Raw genomic sequence first — 24,652 nt, forward strand, 5'->3', positions numbered from 1 at the left:
TGATATGAAAGAAATACAGGTACCGACCAAATTTTCCAGTGAGATTTAAAGCAGTGCCTGGCATAGAAGTACCCAGTAAATGTAAGCTTTTTTGTTACTTTTCAGAACTCATGAAATATTTTGATAAAGTTCTTCTAGGTTTTTGTAGATGGGACTAGAAGTGACACTCATTTTTTTAAATTTTAGTAATTCATAATTCATAAATTCATAATCCCAGCCTTTGGCTTCTAATTCATTGTACATTACTCAGTGATATGCAGATGACATCACCCTTAGGGCAGAAAGTGAAGAGGAACTAAAGAGCCTCTTGATGAAGGTGAAAGAGGAGAGTGAAAAAGCTGACTTAAAACCCAACCTTTGCATTTTCGCAACGGGTTTGTTGACGGGACACAGGTGTCGTGAAAACCACTGCTAATCCTAAGCAAAAATGGGAAAGGAAAAGACCCGCGTCAACACTGTCATCATCAGGCTCATAGATTCAGGGAGGTCTACCACGACTGGCCATCTGGTCTACAAGTGCGGCGGGACTGACAAGAGAACAACGGAAAAGTTGGAGAAGGAGGCTGCCAAGAGGGAAGGGCTCCCAGGTGTGCCTGGGTCTTGCACAAACTGAAAGCTGCTCATGAGCGTGGTATCACCCTCGCTATCTCCCTGCGGAAATCTGAGGCCAGCAAGTGCTGTGTTACCATCATTGATGCGCCCGGACAGAGCCTTCATCAAACACCTGATTACAGGCGCCTCCCAGGCTGACTGTGCTGTCCTGCCTGTACTGCTGGTTTCGGGGAATTCGAAGCCGGCATCTCCGAGAGCGAGCAGACCCGTGAGCATGGCCTTCTGGCTTGCACTCTGGGTGTGAAACAACTCATTGCTGGAGTTAAAGTGAATTCCACGCAGCCACCCTACAGCCAGAAGAGATACGAGGAAACTGTTAAGGAAGTCAGCGCCTACATTGAGGAAATTGGCTACAACCCCGACACGGTAGCATTTGTGCCAGTTTCTGGCTGGAACGGTGACATCCTGGAGCCAAGTGCTAACAGGCCATCATGGTTCAAGGGGTGGAAAGTCCCCCGTAAGGACGGCAATACCCATGGAACCACCCTGGCTGAAGCTCTGGATGACATCCTGCCACCAACTCGCCCAACAGACGGACACTGGTGTTTGCCCCTCCAGGATGTCTATAAAGTTGGTGGTCCCTGTCCCTGGGGGTGGCGTGGAGACTGGTGTTCTCAAACCTGGCATGGTGGTCACCTTCGCTGCAGCAATGTAACAACTGGAGCGAAGTCCGCAGAAATGCACCGCGAAGCCCTGAGTGAAGCCCTTCCTGGGGACACCGCGGGCTTCCATTGCAAGGACGTCTGTCAGAGATGTTCATCATGGCAACGTGGCGGGTGACAGCAGAAACGACCCCCCAACGGAAGGCGCTGGCTTCACGGCTCGGCGGATTGTTTTGAACCATCCAGGCCAGATCAGTGCTGGATATGCACCTGTGCTGGATTGACACACAACTCACATTGCTTGCAAGTTTGCTGAGCTAAAGAAGATTGATCGTCGTTCTGGAAAAAGCTGGAAGATGGCCGTACATCCTTGAAATCTGGCGATGCTGCCATTGTTGACATGGCTCCTGGTGAGCCCACGTGTGTCGAGAGCTTCTCTGACTGTCCGCCCTTGGGCCGTTTTGCTGTGCGTGACGTGAGACGGACGGTCGCTGGGTGTCATCAAAGCAGTGGGCAAGAAGGCAGCTGGAGCTGGCGAGCTCACCAAGTCTGCCCAGAAAGCCCAGAAGGAAGGCTGAATGAATAGTATCCCCAATACCTGCCACCCCAGGCCTTAATCAGTGGTGGGAGAAGGGCCTCAGACCTGTTTGTCTCAATGGGCCATTTAAGTTTAATAGCAAAAGACTGGTTAATAACAATGCATCGTAAAACCTTCAGAAGGAAAGGAGAATGTTTTGTGGACCATATGTTTTTTGTGGCAGTTTAAGTTATTATTTTTTAAAATCAGTACTTTTTAATGAAAACAACTTGACCAAAAATCTGTCACAGAATTTGAGACCCATTAAAAACAGTTTAATGAGAAAACAACAACTCAACCTTCAGAAAATGAATATCATGGCATCCGGTCCAATTACTTCATGGTAAATAGACAGGGAAACAGTGGAAACAGTGACAGACTTTTATTTTGGGGGGCTCCAAAATCACTGCAAATGGTGACTGCAGCCATGAAATTAAAAGATGTTAGCTCCTTGGAAGAAGATCTATGACAAACTTAGACCGCATATTAAAAAGCAGAGACATTATTACTTGCTGCTGCTGCTAAGTCGCTTCAGTCGTGTCCGACTCTGTGAGACCCCATAAACGGCAGCCCACCAGGCTCCCCATCCCTGGGATTCTCCAGGCAAGAACACTGGAGTGGGTTGCCATTTCCTTCTCCAATGCATGAAAGTGAAAAGTGAAAGTGAAGTTGCTCAGTCATGCCCAACTCTTCACAACCCCATGGACTGCAGCCTACCAGGCTCCTCCGTCCATGGGATTTTCCAGGCAAGAGTACTGGAGTGGTTTCCATTGCCTTCTCCGTTACTTTGCTAACAAAGGTCCATATCATCAAAGTTATGATTTTTTGAGTAGTTATGTATGTATGTGAGAGTTGGACCATAAAGAGGACTGAGCACTTATTAAACTGTGGTGTTGGATAAGACTATTGACAGTCCCTTGGACTGCAAAGAGATCCAACCAGTCAATCATAAAGGGAATCAATCCTGAATATTCATTGGAAGGACTGATACTGAAGCTAAAGTTCCAATACTTTGGCCACCTGATGCAAAGACCTACTCACTGGAAAAGAACCTGATTCTGGGAAAGATCGAAGGTGGGAGGAGAAGGGAATGATAGAGGATGAGTTGGTTGGATGGCACCACCGACTCGATGGACATGAGTTTGAGCAAACTCCAGGAGAGAGTGAAGGACAGCAAAGCCTGAGTTGGGAAGATCCCTGGAGGAGGGCATGGCAACCCACTCCATTATTCTTGCCTGGAGACTCCACATGAACAGAATAGCCTGGTGGGCTACAGTCCTTGGGGTTGCAAAGAGTTGGACATGACTGAATGACTAAGCAGAGAGAAGCCTGATGTTCTGCAGTCTATGGGGTCGCAAAGAGTTGGACATGACTGAGTGACCACCACCACTCTGAGATAGAGCTCTTATTTTCCTGCTCACTTTTTTCCTGTCCATTTTTAGACATTTTAAAATATAAATATATAGATACATATATACATATTTTAATATATATTTTTGTCTGTTAGTTGCTCAGTTGTGTCCAACTCTTTTCAACCCAATGGATGTGGACTGTACCCCACCAGATTCCTCTGTCCATGGGATTCTCCAGGCAAGAATAGAGAAGTGAGTAGCCATCCCTTTCTCCAGGGAATCTTCCTGACCCAGGGGTGGATCAAATCCTCTTCTCCTGCATTGGCAGATGGATTCTCTACCACTGAGCCACCAAGGAAACCCTTAAATATGTATATGTGTGTATGTGTGTGTGTGTGTGCACGCACGCGTGTGTATGTGTATTTTTTTTTTTTTAGTATATATTTTTTGAACAGATTTCAAAAGTCTGGTTTTAAACAGAGTTGATCAGGTGGTCAGGAAAAAAAAAAGACTCAACATATTTGCATTTGAAGACGTTTTATCTCATTCATTAGCCACATAACTCTATAATTAGATCAGAACTGCAATTATTGTAGAATCACAGAACTACAGGGTCTTAAATACTACTTGGAAATCTGTAGTAATGAATTCCAGATACAATTCTATATGATTTAAATTTTACAGAGTTCTATCCTAGCATACCATTGGAAAAACTTACCTTTGAAGAAAAGGGCTATATCCCAGCTTCAGCTTGCTGAGGCTGTTATTGGGTTGCTCCCAAGGATAATTTCTAAGATGTAAAATAAAGATGTAACTTATCATCCAACTTGGATAACTTGGAGACTGGAGAAATTACACTGAGATAATGAAAATAAACTGGGGTGATCTGGAGGCAAGTGGGAGGTATGCTAAGTCTTCTGTTGTGCATTGAACACTAGCAACAACTAGTAGTTTATGATGTAATTATTGTAAAAGTTTTCTCCTTTAGTTTTATGCATAAAACTATTACAGCCTCCCAAATAAATATTCGTATATTTCCCCACCATCATATTTACCTATTGGCATCCTGTTGAGTGTCTAAATCAAGAACTTTTTCGCAGAAACAAATCAAAATTGCTATGTGTAAAGTTTTAATTTTCCAGTTCCAAAGCTTAGAAGAACCAATAAGCATATGATCAATTTTAATTTAAATTGAAATCCACAGCTGTATTTACTGTAGATGGTCTTTCAGGGAACTGAATCTAATACAATTTCTTCACTTATCTAATCATATTGAAGGGATGTTTTGGCCAACTTGTTACGAGGAGAATGTGTAATGAAATAGGAAGAGATGATGTTATGTTTTATGATGTTTCATATTGTTCCGTTACTCTTCGATTGTGAGAAGTAGTGAGTCATTTGGATTAAACATGTCAGAGTATATAATGACTGCTGATAATAATACAAGTAAAACCTGACATTGTGGCTCTGAATGAAATTTCAGGCAATGTTGTTACAGATGTCCACACATGTAGTACACTGTCAAGCTCTTGGACATAATTAGACACATAACTCACTTAAATTATAATGTGAAGCTTTCCTCCTCCCCCCAGAGGTATGTGTGATTCTGCTGTTTTATACCCAGGATTTAACAGATTGTTTCAATATGAAATCTGGGGAAAAAAATCTGGCCTTTTAAAAAATTTACTTACTTGATTTAAGTTTGTCCTAGAGACTTTCAGGAATACAAGTGCTATATCTGGGGGCTAAAGAGGGAATTGATGGCAAAACTTAAAAAGCTTTAAAACTTTCCTAATGGAATGAATGAGCAACCTATCATTTTAGGGAAAAACAACTGATAGAAATGATAGATGATAGATAAAATGGTAGGTAGTCAATAGGTAAATTAATTGATTGATAGACAGGGACAGACCCAAAGAATGTTGGTTCTCAGTGCTTACCATAAGTGCCCACTAGACATGTAATATTAAAAATGCATAGCTCTAATGAATTACCGTACCAAAAAGTGGAAAAACTTAGGAAGATCTGGGCTATTTCCAGAATAACAGTGGCAGTTCACAATCTTATGGGGAAGACTCATCTTTAAGATTCAGAGATTAAGAAGGTCATTCTTTTAGGATGGGAAGAATTTGTCACCCAGGAAGTTGAAGTTGTCCTAAAGTTTCAATTGATCCTAGATGGAGAGAGGGTTATCGATCTAGGTTATATTTTCCAGATGTTAATGATGGTACCTGGCAGATCCAGATCCAGAAAAATGAATTGATGTCTTTTTTTACATGATATGATATCTTTTCATTTTAATATGACTGCTAAATAAAAGGAAGTCCTTTGAAAAAAATGCATAGCTCAATGAGCTAAACATAAAATCACAGAATCATAACTCTCTATGTTCTTTTCTCCTCCTTCTCCCTGTTCTTCTTTCCTCCTCCACAAAGCACTCAACCTGCAAAGTTAACTGTTTTCTCACAAGGACTAGCCAGTGATACATATGCAATGGTTTTCTAAAAACAAAACTATGTTCATAAAATAATACAAACATACAAGAGCAAAATTCTATGAAAACATACTTATTTGGAAAATAAACTTTGATTTATAAATAGGGATATTGGGTTTAATTTACAATAGGCAGGATTCTTTAGCTAAATATTGACTCAGATATTAAATGGATTTATCTTACATTAAGAAAATAACTTGGGCCACTGAATGCAAGGTTGATTCAGGGGTATATGTAGAGCCAGCCAGGGGGTTTCTATTATACCTCTGAAATTCATCCAGAAATTTTCTGGTATTCCCTTCTAACTCTGCCATGGTTTTAAAACTCTTTTGTCAGAGTTCTTTCTTATCAAAGGCCTGAGAAATCGGGGAGAGGGGAGTTAACTTTCAGAGTCTGGAGGCCAGACTCAGATATGATACTAAATAAAAGAGGAGGATGGGGGAGACAAAGATAGTCAGGGGAGGCTGGGATGGTTGAGGGATTTTTGTATGTTTTGAATAGTTTTCTTCTAAGTATATTGTTTTGTGGGTAAATTTGTCTTGTTTTCGACGCAATTATCTGAATGTTTTACTTTCAGATATAGCTTATTTTAAGGAAAGTTTTTAGGGAAATCCCTCTCACTCTATTCCATTCTCCAAGTCCTACCAGGAAGCTGGGTTTCTAGGTGGGGTAGAGTTGAGAAGTGAAAGTTGAGGAATTTTTTTTTTTTGGTCCTTTCTTCCTGGAAAGGATGTGAGGTGAGAGAAAATGTTTTAAATCATCTTCTGTTACATTACTTTTGTAGATACTCTAGAAAAATCAGTTTGTATAGGAGACAATTGCTTCTTTCTTTTCCCACCTCTGTGCTCTATGGTGGGGAATATGTAAGAATTGGAAGGTGTACTAGATGAGCTTCTGAATAAATGTTACAATACAGATGAAGTGCCAAATACTTGAATAAAAAATTCCAGAAGTGCACATGCTATAGTATATCACTAATTTAAAATTTCAGGAAATGTCATCTAATGTATAGTGTCAGAAAGCAGATCTGTGGTTTTCTGAGACAGAAGAGATTATTAGGGAAGAGGAGAGGGAAGGATTTCAAGGGGGTACAATAAACTTCGGGTGATGATGAGTGTGTTAATTACAGTGGTTATTTTGTCAATTTTGCGGACATATATGTGTATCAAAACTAATCAAATTGTACACTTTAAATGTTTGTTTATTGTATGCCAGTTTTATCTGGTAAACTATTATATTAAAATAATAGATACAATAAAGAATTGAAAACAATTAGGATGATACTAGGGACAGTTATAACAAAAATTTTGCATGCCTACTTTTGAGATGTACGAAGGAACCCAAACAAAAATTGATGTTCTATTAGGCAAATATTGTTTTCAGACTTTTGCCATTTTCACAGTACTTCTAACCATTTGCTTCTCCTATTATCATCAAAATACAGGTCACTTGAAGCCAAATAGTTCTTAAAATAATGTTATGAATATAATCTTATAACTGCTTTTCCAGTTTCTATATTTCATGGTAATGTTCTTATGGTACAGTGAAGCCAGTTTACATTTCTTAGATAAAATGATTAATTGTGGACCCCTTTTAATCTAAGATTTTTTGTTTAGTTCTTTAACTCTTTAGCCTTCAAAATATACTTATATAGAACAAAGTTTTATTGTTTTAGCTTATGATTTTTTTCTGTTTGACATTTCCTAACCATATCTGAAACTATAACTGGATTATCAATTTTTAGTAAGTAACTTGAGAAATAAAACTGATTTTGACTAGAAAAATCCAACTTTCTTCAGTGGGATTTCCCAGGCAAGAATACAGGAGTGGGTTGCCATTCCTTTCTCCAGGGGATCTTGCCAACCCAGGGATCAATCCTAGGTCTGCTGTATTGGCAGGTGGATTCTTAACCACTGAACCACCAGGAAGCCCCTGTTATTTTAAGTTGGGCTTTTATTTAAAGTTCCCCTCCACTGTTGTATGTTTGCTTTCTTATATATGGTTTTTGAAGTAAGGTTTTGGAACTTGTACATAAACCCTGCTTTATCTCAACCTATTACATCAAAATGCATTTTAAAGTCAACACACAGATCTTCACAATTACTGGATCTGTGTGTGGGCTAAGGCGCTTCAGCTGTTTCTGACTCTTTGCAACCCTATGGACTGTAGCCCACCAGGCTCCTCTTCCATGGGGTTCTCCAGGCAAGAATCCTGGAGGGGGCTGCCATTTTCTCCTCCAGGGGATCTTCCCAGCCCAGGGATAGGATGATGTTTCCAGCGCCTCCTGAATTGGCAGGTGGGTTCTTTACCACTAGCGCCACCATGGCCAGAGTCGATTAGCTTCTCTTTCAAAGTTTGAACATAATCACGTTTTGAGTTTGACATCTTTACAGATTAAATTTGAATGCAAATCTCTAGGCAACAATTCCAAGACCTCAGACTAAAAGAATTCATCTCAGTGGGAAGATATCTAAGCAACACAATGTTTGTCTCATTTGAAATCTGCAAAAATATAGTCAACCAAACAACAACAAAAAATCCTCAAACGTCTACCCCTTCAAGTTTCGACAGTTCCTTTTCAACAAAGCATGGTAAAAATGCAGAACACGGAGGTGAAACAATTGAAACTCATATCAGAATAGATCAGCATGTTGCAGAGACTGAGAAAATGCTACAAGCTCCCAGCTGGGAAAACTTGTAATTGCAGCCAGCCAGAACATTGATATAGAGATAGCAAAATTACTAACAAGGGAAAAAGAAAATTTAGGAGACAAATAGAGGAAGCGTTTTCCTATGTATGACAAGAACCCTAGTAAATATGACAAAGTTCTCGTCAAAAGCAGAATGTTGAACTGGCGTGAAGAAAATATAAAATTGATTACTACAATGACAAGCCACATAAAATGCCATAATAACAGCACAGGAACTCATTTCAAATAAAAGTGAAATAAAAACACTCTTCCAAATTAAGGGGGGAAAATGTGAACAAAACTAAACTTCTTGCTTAGGGCAATTCTGTAACCATTGTCAAAAGCAATCAAGACTAATGGTAACATTATCATAATACAAGAATACATATGGCTCTAGGGATTTCTTCAATATATACATCTACAGTCCCAGCTCCTGAAACATCAGGAAAACTGCAATCTAGGAGCTAATGCCCCATTACAGTAGAATACAAACAAAGCTACGTGATAAATTCATTTCTAAGCCTAAAAGTTTCTCTTCCTTGACTCAGGCGTACCAAAATACAGGGAGGCAGAAATATACTTCAGTTAATGTATTCAGGATGGCAACACTATGTATATAGATGTCGACTCAAAAATTTATCATTGCAGCTATTTATCAATTAATTTTTATTCTAAAGTCAGAGAATTAAGAGTTAGAAAGATTCTAGATCTTACGGCAATGGTTATCCCAGAAAAGTTGTTCAGCTGAAAAAAAAAAAAAAATTGCCTAGGGCTATAAGTGATTGTGAAATATATTATCTGCTGAGTATGAAGACTCTTGCTGTCTTTAGAATTGCCTACTGCTTACTCTATCCAGTCATGTTCTATTGGACAAGATATCTTTTGTTAGAGGGCAGCATTGGTACTGATTATCAGCAATGGATGTATAAAACATTTTGCAAGTTACTAACAATAGTTGCATAATTAATACTGTCCTGTATCAGGCAGGATAGTCCTCATTGGTGTAGGTTCTCCTGGCCTTCAAATTTTGTTGCTTCCCAATTCAACAGACTGGACACTAGCCAAGAAGTGAATAAGCAGAACTGCATGGGATCCTGGCAGCCTTGCCAAGAGAAAGCCTCTGTGAATTAAATGGTGAACTCTGCCCTTGCACACTGGTATTCATGTGGCCCTTTGCGACAATTCTCCCTCCTGTTAGTGCTTCTCTTTTGTCTGTTTTGATGCTGTTTTGGAGAAGCTATTTAGCCCACCTTCTACAAGCTTGAGAAAACAGTCCGCCACAATGGATAGGCTCATTGGTATTTACAGATGCAAAACTCTGAATATATATTCAATTAGAAATCTCAAGGGTGCAAAATCTCTTCCTATTAGTACTTATTATACATCATTTTTATCATTTAATTTCCTTTTTTAGCATGCCCATGTGTTTACTACTCAAGTGATTTCACATTCATGTGTTCAGAAGTGGTGATAGTGAAGTCCCTCTGTCATGTCTGACTCTTGGCAACCCCATGGACCGTAGCCTACCAGGCTCCTCTGCCCATGAGATTCTCCAGGCAAGAATACTGGAGTGGGTTGCCATTTCCTTCTCCAGAGGTTCTTCCCGACCCAGGGATTGAACCAGGGTTTCCCATGCTGTAGGCAGATGCTTTACCGTCTGAGCCACCAGTCAGGTCCTATCTGCATTCAAAATTCTTCCTCAAATTTATTACTCCATGAGATCTAAAAATCTCTGTGATAAAAAATGGCAAAAAAATAAGATACAAATAGAAAATAAAATTCCTCATAGAAATAATTTTATTAAAACAAAAATATATATTTATAGTAAAGTGTTCTATATGATTAAATACATTTTAACTTCTCACTGCTACTATTGACTATCTCTAAAATAATTTTAGAAGATAATATGGATGCCAGACTCTTTACCCCCAGTGCTCAATGCCTTTTTTCTTTCTCTAGATTGCTGTCTCCTTCCATGCATCATTATTCCCTCAAACACACAGGAAGTAAGATATATATGAAAAGCCAGAGCTATACTCATTTTTTTTTTCTCTTTATACTTCCTTACCTTCAGAAGAGCTCAGTTCTTTCCCTTCTGACATTCAAATGAGTAGCGTGATACAGCATGAAAAAGTACTGACCAGTTTAAACTGATTTTGCCTCCTTAAATATTGTTGTTGATTAATCAAATTGAAATGGCACCAGCTTAAACTCAAACCTTAAATAGGTTGTTGATTAAATGAATGTGCTATTTTGCAGACAGCACTGTACATGTGCATGACAGGAACCCATATCTCTAAGATAATTCTGGAAGCCAGAATCTTCCTAACTCAAAGAAGAGACATGTAGCCACAGGAGTCCTTTATTTATTTATTTTTCTTTTAAGTTAATTTATTTATTTTAATTGGAGGTTAATTCCTTTACAATACTGTGGTTTTTGCCATACATCAGCATGCATCAGCCATGGGTGTACAATTGTCGCCCCCATCCTGAACCCCCCTCCCACCTCCCTCCCTACTCCATCCCTCTGGGTTGTCCCAGAGCCCTGCCTCATGCATTGAACTTGCACTGGTCATCCATTTTACATATGGTAATATACATGTTTCCCCTTTCCTCCTCTTTGAGAATTCCAGACCCTTCTCTCCTCCTGGGGGACCCCAGACTTCTTATAAACCTGCCTAGGAATTGACTCCCACCCCCATGGCTCAAGGGGTAGAAGAATCCACCCTCCATGCAGAAGACACAAGAGAGGCGGGTTTGATTCCCAGGTCTGAAGGATGCCTGTGTCCAAGGCATCCATACTTGACCCAGGATGAGCCCGAGGAATGAATGGAACTCTTGAGCCTTCTGCCTTGGTCCACAGACCCCAAGGCCAGCCCTGGAGCTCCACAGCTGTGCCCTGACCTGTCGCCAGCTTTCCAGTGGATCCTTATATTTGGATCCCATCCCCAGAGCCTCTGCCCCACATGGTGGCCGGCGTGCTCCAGGGCCTAAGGGCTTCAGTGCCAGCACAGACGCAGCCCAGCTGGAAGCCATCTGCCCCCTGCCCGTGACACCCTGGCCAGTCCAGAGGCCTGGGGCCACCTGCCAGGACAGGCACATGCCTCAGTCCTCAGGCTGAGCCACCCCTGGCTGGCCTGGACCCAGGACTCCCCACCCTCCGCCCCTCCAGGCTCAGGACTCAGCTGCAGCTGGGATCTGGAACCCTAGAGCCCAGGGTCCAGGGCAGGGGCAGCTGAGAGTAGGAATCAGGGGAGAATCCCTTCGGGATTTTCATAGCCCGCCAATCTGCCTGCACTGCAGGAGACTCAGGTTCTGGAAAGATCCCCTGGAGAAGGGAATGACAACCCACTCCAGTGTTCTTCCCTGGAGAATCCCATGTACAGAGGAGCCTGATGGGCTACAGCCCATGGGGTTGCAATTTTCAGACACGACTGAGCAACTAGCACCCTAGTATTCTTGCCCAGAGGATGCTGTGGACAGAGGAGCCTGGCGGGCTACAATCCAAAGGGTTGCAAAGAGGCAGACAGGACTGGGCGACTAAGCGGACCACTCTGTGTACACTACACTTCTATGTAGTGTGTACATAGAAGTAGAAATATAATATTGTACCTAGGAAACTTTATAAGTCAAAGTAAAGTGAAGTCACTCAGTCGTGTCCAACTCTTTGTGACCCCATGGACTGTAGCCTACCAGGTTCCTCCATCCAAGGGATTCTCCAGACAAGAATACTTAAGTGGATTGCCATTTTCTTCTCCAGGGGATCTTCCTGACCCAGGGATTGAACCTGGGTCTCCAGCACTGTAGACAGACTCTTTACCATCTGAGCTACCAGGGAATCCCTATTATAAGTCAATGTTACCTCAATGAATAATATATTGTTTTTAAAGAGAGCACTATATAATTCTAACAGGCACAGAAATGGATCTAGAGCATGTTTTGGTTCTTAATTTTTATGAATCGACTGCTTTATACTCTAGAGTAGTTGTTCTTGGTATATGTCTCCCCCACACTAGACAGTGACTCTCAGATGACAGCAGTAATGTCTTGCTAGTTCCACCACCAAGCCCAGCTGTTTGTAAGTGGAGAGACCGCAAGAACATGCCCAGAAATCTTCAAACTCAAGGGCTCATGGGAGAGAGAATGCTGATTTTTCTTTTAATGGGAAACTACAAGACAAATGGATGAGAGAGAAATAGCTTGGGTGGACGGTAATATCTGGAGCAAATAAGATTCTAGTATGATGGGGGAAAAGAATAGTAAATACAAAATTAGTAAAATAGTGGGAAGATAAAACTGTCAGGAGAAGTTTTACAACTAAGCTATTTCCAGTGAATAAGCCAAGTTTAAAGAGATAAAGCAATCCATTGGGTGAAAAGCCTGAAAAATAATAGTAAAATAAACCTAAAATTAATAAAATGCAGGAAATAGATGCATTTATGAACTGCTGCATCGAAAAACAAGAGTGTCTACAAATGAATATAGACAAATGTATTTGTAAAATGACTAAGCACAGATTCACCAAGACTCCCCGAGGTTCAGACTTTTAAATACCAATCTCTCAGGGCACTGGATCCTCTCTCACCTCTCACAGAGGAAGAATGTTCTGAACTATCAGCTTCAGACGCTTGGGGAAAATATAACCTGATCCAAGAACATTCCTGAGGTCACCTCTGTAAAACCAGAAAAGCAATTAGCTTCTGACATCTCCAGGAGAATGCCAACAAGTCCACCAGAGAGCTATAGGGCTTATCCCACAAAATGTATAGTTTGTGTATCAAATAAATAAATAAATAAAACATGTTTCACAAGAGTAATGAATAGGAAAACATATATCCAAAAATACAGAGAAACTGTATAAATTTATTTTATAAATTTTATTACAAAAGAAACAGTTTTTATTCAAACTCTTTAAAAATTATAGAAGTCATACTTAATAAAATCATATATCAAAGTGAAGATATCTAGAACAAAAAAACAATGCATAAATGCATCTTTACCCATCCTGTATCCACACCCCTACTTCAAATTTAGGAATTTATTCCAATGAATATGTGGAAAAAAAATTTAAAAAGTGATAGTGCCATGCATATATAAATAACAGGACATAGGATACATTTTTGCTAAATACACACACACACACACACATGATTCTCAGGTGGCACAGTGATAAAGAACCCAACTGCCAATGCAGGAGATGCAAAGATCCCTGGGTTAGGAAGATCCCCTGGAGCAGGGAATGCAACCCACTCCATTTATTCTTGCCTGGAAAATTCCATGGACGGAGGAGCTTGTTTTGCTACAGTCTATGGGTTCTCAAAGAGTTGGACATGACTGAGTGAGCACACACACACACACACACACACACACACACACACACCTCTGTGTGTGTATAAATATACAAGTATATATGCATAATATGTATATAAGTGTAATTGCATGAAGATGGTTGTACAAAGCAAGAAACTCCAGGACATTGTCCTGCAGAACTGGAAGAAAGCCTTTTTTATTTTTTTCTCTTTTATGCACATACTCATTGTCCAGTACCTAGGGCTTTGTCATAAATGATGAAGAATTTGTACAATGACACACCACAGATATAAATGATGCATTACAAAGTAATCTATAAATCAAACAAATTGCCAAATACGGAATTATAGTTCCAATAGAGTTTGAGAATCAAGTCACCTCCTCTAATTCTTACAAAAATAACTTCCCACTTACTGTTTTTAAACTTTACCTATCATGTCTAATTCCAGCTACCATCCAAATGTGACCCTTAACTATGCTAAGAATTTATTAATCAATTCCAGATTTGTTAATTCAGTCAGATTTTGGATTATTGGTTACTTTTATTCATATCATTTTACTTTTTCACTTTATTTCTGAAAAGCATGATAAAATTAAATGGTTGCCTTTGTGAGTCAATTTACACAATAATATTTTCTCATATTAATAAAGAATATGCATTTTGCCAAAAATGAATTACACTTTTTGGTACTTTACACTTAATATAAATACTTTCATTTGCATGATCAGACAGATGTTTTAGTAAAAATTTCTGTAATTTAAATGTTTCTACAAATACTTTATCCACTTATTAAAACTCATCTAAATTTTGTGAGTTCTATGAAGAACATTTCTTAAATATGTAAATTGAACTGAAACAATTTTTTAATATAATTTTCAATGTATTATTAACATATTTACCTAATACAAACTTACATTAAGTGCCTACTAAGTTTAAGATACTGTGTTACATGTTATGAGATATACACTGTGATCTTTATCCTCAAAGAGCTTAGATTCTTATAGAATTCAGGAAAGGTATAAATACATATCTGAGACATCCTGGTAGCTCAGAAGGTAAAGAATCTGCCTTCAATGCAGGAGACCTGGGTTCCAATCCCTAGGTTAGGAGGATCCCCTGGAGAAGTGTAATAGCTACCCACTCCAGTGTTCTTGCCTAAAGAATTCCATGGACAGAAGAATCTGGTGGTCTACAGTCCTTGGGGTCGCTAAGAGTCAGACACAACTAAGTAACTATCATTTTCACTTTTTTTATTTTCATAAACATATCTATAACACAAGCAGAATGTGCTAACTATTTTGAGAGCTTTACAGATTGCTATTAGAACATTGGTGGTGGTGTTTGCCTATTACTTCCATCTGGCAGGATTAGAGACCCTTTAAGGAAAAATAAGCACTAAAAGTTGAAAGATGTGTATGCTTTGGGTGAGTGAAAATAAGGCAAAGGAATTCTACTCTTGGTCAGAGGAAAGGCACCAAGTCGAGAAAGTTTAAATATGGTTCAGGAGCAGACATTACTTATATTTGATTAAATTGTAGAGGGTAGAATTTCTGGGAGACAGGTAAGTTGAGACATGATTAAACAGAAGCTCTCTTGCACTTTGTCTTGCAAAATTGATTCAGAAAACAATTTTTTATCTCATTGTTTCGTTACCTGCATTTAGTGGGAACATTTTCAGGAATAGTTTCAGTGACATCTTTACAATTGCATTGCCTTAGTCATGTACTTAGGGATAACATTCCAACTAAGGAATACTAAATAAAACAGGATTCTTTGCAGAGTGAATATTTCTGATTAGATTAGTAACACCTAACAGATCATTTTTAAATTTCTTTTTATTTGCCCCCTTTATTTAGACTAGTTCTGATAAATTTTTTCTTTGTGTTGACTTCTGAAGTTGAGGTCACCCACCCACTCTTTTATTGACTAATTCTTTTTCTGAAAACAAATATGCAGAACTTAACTACTAATTTAGTCAGTGCAGCTGAATCATCACCTCAGGTGCTCCATATTGTTAATATGGCAGAACACCAGGCTGCTTCCAGGCTTTCAGAGTTGTAGAGACCAATATTTTCAACTTAGCAACTCTTCTGCAGCTCTTGTGATCCAACTGAATTTTATTCTATTTTTCCCTGAGAAGTATTGGAAAAGTTTCAGATCTCATTACCTCATCAACCATGCTTCTAGCCCTATAAAATAATGAAAAGCAAAACAGCTTTCATAAGCCTTCATCATAATTGATTCTCTAGGGTATCTTTGCACTGCCCCGTTAAGATGGAGGTGTTGCCATGATATTTTGCAGCAAGAATGTTCTAAATAATAGATTCATATGGCAGCAAACATGTAACTTTTGCTGTTAAATTGGCCAATGCATGGAATCTCGAAGCTGTTGAAACAAAACAAAATAAAATGTTCAAGCTATTCTTTCTGACAGAGTGTCATCTAAGATGCCAACAAACCAGGTAACGAATATGCATTCACAGCATTGTGCAGTATAATCTATCAATACATTTATTACTTTCAAGGTCCTTGCATCACTTTTAATTTTGCAGTACCACAAAAGTCTTCAGAATTTAGGGCAAACTCCCAAATATTGGGTTACTTATTCTTTAAATTGAAGGTTAAAAACATATCTATGATAAATCTTATTGAATGCTTTTATTTATAGACTTCTTTTTAAAATCTTGCTTGACCTATTAAACATTATTACAGTCTGCATTCAGATTTCTTCCTAAGGTCTTATTTATACTTTAAAAAAAAAAAAAAAAGAAAGTAAAATAGAAACCAGATGGTTTTGTTAGTCTTGCCTTCAAAACAAAGTCACATCAAACTATTGAGCCAAACAGAATTAAAGAAACTGTGCTTGGTATCCACCTTCCCAATCCACATGTTCTCGATACTCGCGTTTTGCCAGAGGTTTTGAACAATATAGCAGGCCCTGAGTAAGTGCTTTCAGGAAGAAAGCCAGTCAGATTCTCTCCGTCTCCTCCAATGGCCCAGGGACACAGAAGCAGGCCCTTTTGTGAATTCCTCACATACGCTTTCTGGTTCGCTTAGTGAACAGGCCGGTCACTGGAGATTTTATGCCCATTGGTTCTCACCGGGCAGATTCTAATCTGGCAAGGGGCCTGGGGTCCTCCTGGTGAGAAGGCTGCTCCTGGCAGAAGCTCCCTCCCTGATGGAGGGAGGTGCTTCCGCCCATGGCTCTGCTCTCTTTAGGCCACGCTTGAGGTCACATCTGTTCCTAGGGCTCCAAGCCCAAGGGCCTCCGAGTGAAGAATCGCCACAGAACCCTGCGTATTCTGGCCACACAGTCTTCTCCCCCGTGTCACGGTGAATGTCCCTCATTGCCTAATGACCCTGACAGTTTTGCTTTCTTATTCCAAGCATGAAATTTTACCTGAGATGTAGCAAGTGACGTTATGTGTAGGATACAGTGGTATAAATTGAACTGCGACATTTCATGCCATATAGAAAAATTCATAGACATACTTTTCCTAATGTGACTGCGAAATCATCAACAAGATGATGTCTTCAGCAGGAAAGACATCACCAACAAATTAAGTATTAGAAAATGGGTGTTCTGCCTATGGAAATAGTTGTTTCTTGTATGAATTATTTTAATCATGAAAATGATTTTGAGTAAATTATGAAACTTCAAATATATGGAATTATTTATGAGTATTGCCAATTCCTCCAGCACTAATACACCAAATTGTTCTCTATTTATACCTGTACATATTGAATACTCAACAGAAAAGTCTGGTGTCCTTTGAACAAAAATATTTAGAAAGTAAAATTTTTGTTATAAGTTATTACCCTATAATTTTTAGGAACATTCTAAAGGAAAATAAAATGATAATAATAATACAAAAAAGCACAAAACAGGAGCAGCTCATTTCATTGCAAACTGAAGGATAGATAGTTCTCTCTAACCGCTCAGTACCACATAGTATTCCTAATCAAATCATTGCAAATATTTCCAATTCCCCATTCATAGCTGTGTGAGAGATAAGTAAATAGTCCTTCCATTTTGCTCCATTAAAGATACTTTGAATTTCCACAATGCCAGGTACTGAACTCAGCCTTTCCTTTGAGACCTCTTCATGAATTACTAACCACTTGAAATGTACTCTCTTCAAAGACAGAGACAATAGCATGTCATCTCTTTGTATGCTTCATTTAAATAGTTTTGTATGTGTGTGAAAGAAAGATAGAAATATTTCTGGGAGCAATGGCAGACAAAGAATGGGCTGTGTAGTATGTGTGTGCTGCCTATGGCTATTTTACAAGGAAATCTACCAGCTCTCAATAATGCGAAAATCTTCTTGAGAGGCACCGTGGCGCAGCAAGCCACTGAACCAGAGAAATTCAATTTGCCTACTGTAAAGTATGTTTTGTCTGTCTCAGAAAGCTCTAATTCAATCCAAAATTACTTTTCTAGAAGCAGTCAATCTGGCCAAGGAAGGGTGTCCGGGGTCTGGAATAGGACAGAATGCCCTGGGCTAAAACTGTCAAAAAGCATCCAGCGCTGCTTCTCGCTGTTGGGACGGGAACCACAGACCCACCTGGAAGGCCACTGCTCTCTTTAAGTTTTAGATCTATGGATATTTGTGACTGAATAACTTTTAGGTTACTTTTATCTTTGATTTACATTGACTCTAATAGTGCCAAGGGGGAAATAGAAATGGCAGATTAATAACATGTGGATGAGAAAGAAAATACATGTTTCCTTGAATTCTATATGAATCATAATTATTTGTGGGTAATTTTGAACACGCCTAATGAGTTTTAAAGCAGTACTCTAACAATATCTTTGTGGTTTTATCACTGGGCAAATGAACCAGCAGTTCATATAAACTAACTCAAAACTTAATTTTCCCCTAAATTACATAGCTAAATTTGTTATCAAAACTTGTAGATTTTGTCAAATATTAAGTCTTACCTCAGCTTTGTCTAAAAATCATGATGCTAGCTCTCTTACGGTAATCTTAATTTAATCAGTTTATAGAATAGGAATTATGGGATTTTCATAATTTTTAAACAAATAATATTAAGTAAATACTGGCTTCAACACTTGAAAAAGTAAGTTTAATATGATTGTTGGATGCTATATTCAAATATATAAGTGATAAAGAGTCTTGAAATTCTCTAAAATCTATAACAGAATATAAAGATAAGGGCTTGGCAAATATATTTAGTAATTTGGTAAAGTTTTTTTTTTTAAACGAAGATTGCCATCACATTTCATTATCTGGAGCCAAATGTAAGAAATAGTTAAATTGTTATTTTTAAGCATTAACTAATAAAATGCAAGAAGATTATAATGGTGGTTCATAAACTTCAATGTGCAAAATTATTCCCTGAATACCTTATTTAAAAAAATGTAGATATGAGACCCACCCTCAAAGATTCTAGTTCACTGGGTTGGAAGCAGATTTTGGCACCACTAGTATAACAAGCAATCCAGCAATTATAATGCAGGTGATTATTTGAATACATTTGGTGGAAAAAAATGTCCTGACATATAAACATCTAAAAACTCTCTGAGAACTACTTTTAATACCAAAAATGTATCCATCTATGTGATGATATTTTAATTCTACTTATACCATTTAAAACAATGTGAAATATTGTATAATTTACTTTCAGGGAGGTGAGAAAAATCAGCAACAAAACAACAAAGACTATAGCTTAAAAAGACATCTCTCCTTCCTTAAAACAGAGGATTTATTTTTTCAATGTAGTTAATCCTTTTGCATTTTCAATAGGGAAATTTTGGATTTGTGGTGGTACAGGCAATTTTTATAATAGCAAGACCTGGTTGCACAATCTATTTCTCTACAACTAAAATTTCAAAGTAAATAACTATTTTAATTCATAATTGGAAATAATATATTTCAGTACTCAGAGGAAAATTCTTGTTGATACTTTTCAGATTTGCACAGCATGAAACTTTCAAGTATTCCAGATTCTTTTAAAATGAAAGCAGGCAAGCATTGCTTTGCTCAGCTAACAATTGTGAGATAAACCTACATATCTAAGGAGAAAACTAAGTTTTAAATTCCTACTTATTCTAAAAGTGAAAAGGGAGTATATGTTAAAAAATTATTAACACAATTGTGTACACTTTACTGCAAAAAATCTGACAAGTACAACAGATTTAAAAAAAATTTTTGTTCAAATTAATTACTACCTTAAGCATTTTCTACAGTGGAAAATGTATAGAAATTAATAAATCTATTAATATTTACATTTTGCTGGCATCTCACAGGGCAATATAAAATGAATAATTTTAAGGACACTAATACTTTTAAGATTTTAAAAGTACACTTCCATATTAAGGGGTTATCAACCAAGAAACAATATGATAAAACACACTCACTATACATTGTTTTTTGCAAGGGAAAAAATCAATTAAATAGAGATACATTTACCAGGAAGCTCATGAAAATTTAATTTTCTGTCTTCTTCCTTTCATGAGTTCCTTCTAAGGCTCACCTTTTCCCAGTCTAAATAAATATTCAGTTTCCTAGGTAATTACATACTCACAGTATCTGTCTTTTTTCCTCAAAGAAGGTGGCCAAATTGGATGACTTTTAGGACCCAAAACTTGGATCTGCAGTTGCATAGAAAGATATATTTTTATACCTGAAAGTAAAGTACAAAATATAAACCTCTCTTATCTGCATTTTGAAAGTTTTACTCTACAGAATATATTAAAACTTATATTTTTCAAAATGGAAAACAGTAAAATGTATGTGCATAGAAGCGAACCAGAAGAAATGGGAGCAAGTTCTTTAAGAAAGAGAAGACACTTTGTTACTATGTTAAGCCCACACCATCTTTTCAGCAGGCACAGCTGAAGCTATAATGTCTGATACTAGTGAGATTTAAACAGGCTAGGTATCACCTGGACTGATGTCACGTTCGCCAACCTGCCATGAGATGCTCATCTCTGTAGGAATCCTGCCTGTGTATTTCCTCAAGTTCCACTAGAGCCATTCTGAGATAACATGTCATATGAATTTTTCAACCTATTTCTAAAGGCTGGATTAGCAACTAAGAAAAGACATTATTTGCCTTTATGGTCTCCATGAAACCAATAAGACTTGGAAATGGATAGGGTTTCAGTTATATTGTTAGTAAGTCATACTTCTGAAGCTCATTCTGTCAAATTTCTTTTATAGAGTCATCTGATTATTTACCTTATTTTCAGTCTTAAAAAACACCCAAACTGAAGTTTAGTTTAAAAAAAAAAGCACACCATATAAAAAAAGAGAGTTGCAAGGAAACTACCCCTTGGACATCATCTTTAATAAAAAGAGTTAACTTTTAGAGGTGAACTCTGAAGCACTGGGATTCATTTTGTAATTGAAAAAATAGCATATTTTGAGCTTTTCTTTTCTTATGTATAAAAAGATGGACTACTTTCTAACACTCAATCTGGCTTTTAAAATATTACAAGGGCTTTGTGAAATATCAGTGAAAATATATTTCATCTCTAGTCAACCTAGAAAAGCAGTTATTTAGTATTGGGGATTCCCTGGTGGCTCAGATGATAAAGAATCTGCCTGTAATGCAGGAGACAGGTTCGACTCCAGGGTTGCAGAGATTCCCTGGAGGAGGACATGGCAACCTTCTCCAGTATTCTTGCCTGGAGAATACTAATACTCAAACCAGCTTTTAAAGTATTTCAGTGGTTTTGTGAAGTATTGGTGAAAATTTATTTCATTTCTAGTCAACATAGAAAAGGAGTTATTTAGTATTTAGAAGGAAATGGTCTTTATAGCAACAGTTTTAGATTGTCTACATTTTCCTAGTGAATTAATTTTCCAATTTTTAAAAAATCACTTTATATGTCTCTTTTGTATATATTTTGCCCCTGAGGGGAAAATAGAAAGATGAAGAATAATAAGAAAGAGAAGTGTAAGGAGAAGGAGAGGGAAAATAAATAAAGAGTGTGGTAATACCTGCTGGATCATCAAAAAAGCAAGAGAGTTCCAGAAAAAAAAATCTACTTTTGCTTTATTGACTATGCCAAAGCCTTTGACTGGTGTGGATCACAACCAAATGTGGAAAATTCTTCAAGAGATGGGAATAGCAGACCACCTGACCTGCCTCCTGAGAAATCTGTGTGCAGGTCAAGAAGCAACAGTTAGAACTGGACATGGAACAAAGGACTGGTTCCAAATCAGGAAAGGAGTTCGTCAAGGCTGTGTATTGTCACCCAGCTTATGTAACTTATATGCAGAGTACATCATGAGAAATGCTGGGCTGGATGAAGCACAAGCTGGAATCAAGATTGTTGGGAGAAATATCAATACCCTCAGATATGCAGATGACACCACCCTTAAGGCAGAAAGTGAAGAAGAACTAAAGAGCCTCTTGAGGAAAGTGAAAAAGTTGGCTTAAAACTCAACATTCACAAAGCTAATATAATGTCATCTGATCCCATCACTTCAGGTCAAATAAATGGGGAAACAATGGAAACAGTGATAGACTTTATTTTTTAGGCTCCAAAATCACTACAGATGTGACTGCTGCCATGAAATTAAAAGACACTTGCTCTTTTGAAGAAATGACAACCCACTCCAGTATTCTTACCTGGGAAATCCCATGGACAGAGGAGTCTGGCAGACCACAGTTCATGGGGTCGCATGAGTTGGACATGACTTAGCAACTAAACTACCACCACCTTGGAAGAACAGCTATGACCAACCTAGACAGCATACTAAAAAGCAGAGACATTACCAACAAAGGTCCGTCTAGTCAAAGCTATGGCTTCTCCAGTAGTCATGTAGGGATGTGAGGGTTGGACCATAAAGAAAGCTGAGCAGCAAAGAATTGATGCTTTTGAACTGTGATGTTGGAGAAGACTCTTGAGAGTCCCTTGGTCTGCAAGGAGATCCAACCAGTCAATCCTAAAGAAAATCAGTCCTGAATATTCATTGGAAGGACTGATGCTGAAGCTGAAACTCCAATATTTTGGCCACCAGATGCGAAGGACCAGCTCACTGGAAAAGCCCCTGATGCTGGGAAAGATTGAAGGTGGGAGTAGAAGGGGATGGCAGAGGATGAGATGATTGGATGGCATCACTGATACAATGGACATGAGTTTGAGTAGGCACCAGGAACTGGTGACGGGCAGGGAAGCCTGGCATGCTGCAGTCCATGGGGTCTCAAAGAGTTGGACACAACTGAGTGACTGAACTGAACTGAATGGATAGAGTAAATGGAGGGGGAAAGGAGGAGAAATTCTTGCCATTTTTAGTATGTTTCAAATAATCTCTTGCTTGAAATAATTATAACATTATTTTCTGATGCAACCCATGTATAAGTCCAGCATTAGAAATAAGACTATTGACAAAATATAAAAATTATTCAATTGCAGTGAAGTTTTAGTTTCTGGAGAAATAGTTTCTATGATTGATTTTAATAATAAATGGCCTCATTTGTATTTGTTTTGTCCCTTTTCTACCTCAAACTCCATTTTAGATGAGAAAATTAGCAATCAGTAAAACTTTCAAAAGCAGAACAACAAACACCTCAGGTTGTTTCTTTATTTTTATATATTTCTTCTTTCTTAATGAATATGCTATAATTAGTGATTGTCAGCCTGAATCACAGTTTTATGTCTTTTCTGTTAGACGATAAGTTTTTGAAAGTAAGAGACCATATTTTATCCAGCACCTAGGCTAAAAATTTGCTTTTAATGATTGTTGTATAAACGAATGTATAGTTTAATAGTATTGTTGAGTTACAATATTATATTAGTTTCAAGTGTACAGCATAGTGATTCAATATTTTTATAAATCTAAAGTTCTTATAAAATAATAGCTATATCTCCCTGTGCTGTACAATATATCTTTGTTACTTATTTATTTTTTCCATAGTAGTTTTTATCTCTTAATCCTATACCATTATCTTATCCCTCTCCACTTTCTTCTTCTCATTGGTATCCACTAGTTTGCTTTTATATTTATAAGCATACTTCAGTTGTATCATAGACATTCATGTTATTACTCTTTTAGATTCAAATGTAAGTAAGACAGTATTTGTTTTTCTCTGTCTGACTTATGTTACTAAGCATAGCATTCTTTAGGTCCAACCATATTGTTGCAAATGACAAATTTCATTCTTGTTCATTACTGAGTAATATTTCATTATACATATTATAGAATTATTAGTACAAAATTTATACATATTATAATCACAATTATATTTATTGTATATTTATACATAATAGAATTATATAATAATTAACATATGGTATAATTGTATATAGAGTATTATGTATAGTATATGTATATGCTACATTTTCTTTATCCATTCATGTATTAGTAGAAACGTGGGTTGGTTCATCTTAGCTATTGTAAATAATGCTGCTATGAATGTCAGAGTGCATCTATCTTTTAAAATTAGTGGGTTTTTTTTTAAAGATATATACTCAGGAATGGGAGTACTACATCCTCATTTGTCAATAGACATCCTAAATATAAGCGGATTGGATTCAATCATCAAAAGATACAGAATAGATGGATGGATTAAAAAACAAACCCTGTTTTTACTGCCTTGAGGAGAATCATATCATCACTAAAAACAAACATAAGCTCAAGGGAAGGGAGGAAAGATGGTACTCCAAGCAAATGGCAGCCAGAAGAAAGTGGGTGTAATCAGATTCATATCAGACAAGACAGATCTTAAGCCAAAAAAAGTAATAAGAGACCAAGATGGGCATTGTATAATGACAAAGGGGACAATTCATCAAAGAAGACACAATACCTATTTATTGATTATATATTCACCTAAATAGGATCAGTAAAATATATAAAGCAAATATTAACAAACCTAAAAGGAGATTTAGCATCCTACTTACAACAAGGGACATATGATCTGGACAGAAAATGAACAAAGAAACACCAACTTTATTTGACACATTAGGCAAGATAAATTTAACAGATGTATACAGAATGTTCTGTCCAAATGCATCTGTGTATACAGTTTTCTCAAG

At 37.7% G+C, this 24,652-nt stretch overlaps 1 pseudogene; it reads left to right on the top strand.

The window, feature by feature from the left end:
- Positions 1-427: 427 nt before the first annotated feature.
- Positions 428-2,075, top strand: LOC110128729 (elongation factor 1-alpha 1 pseudogene; annotated as a pseudogene).
- Positions 2,076-24,652: the final 22,577 nt, after the last annotated feature.

The sequence above is a fragment of the Odocoileus virginianus genome, chromosome 3 (assembly GCF_023699985.2).
Source record: "Odocoileus virginianus isolate 20LAN1187 ecotype Illinois chromosome 3, Ovbor_1.2, whole genome shotgun sequence".
In the NCBI taxonomy this organism is placed as follows: domain Eukaryota; kingdom Metazoa; phylum Chordata; class Mammalia; order Artiodactyla; family Cervidae; genus Odocoileus; species Odocoileus virginianus.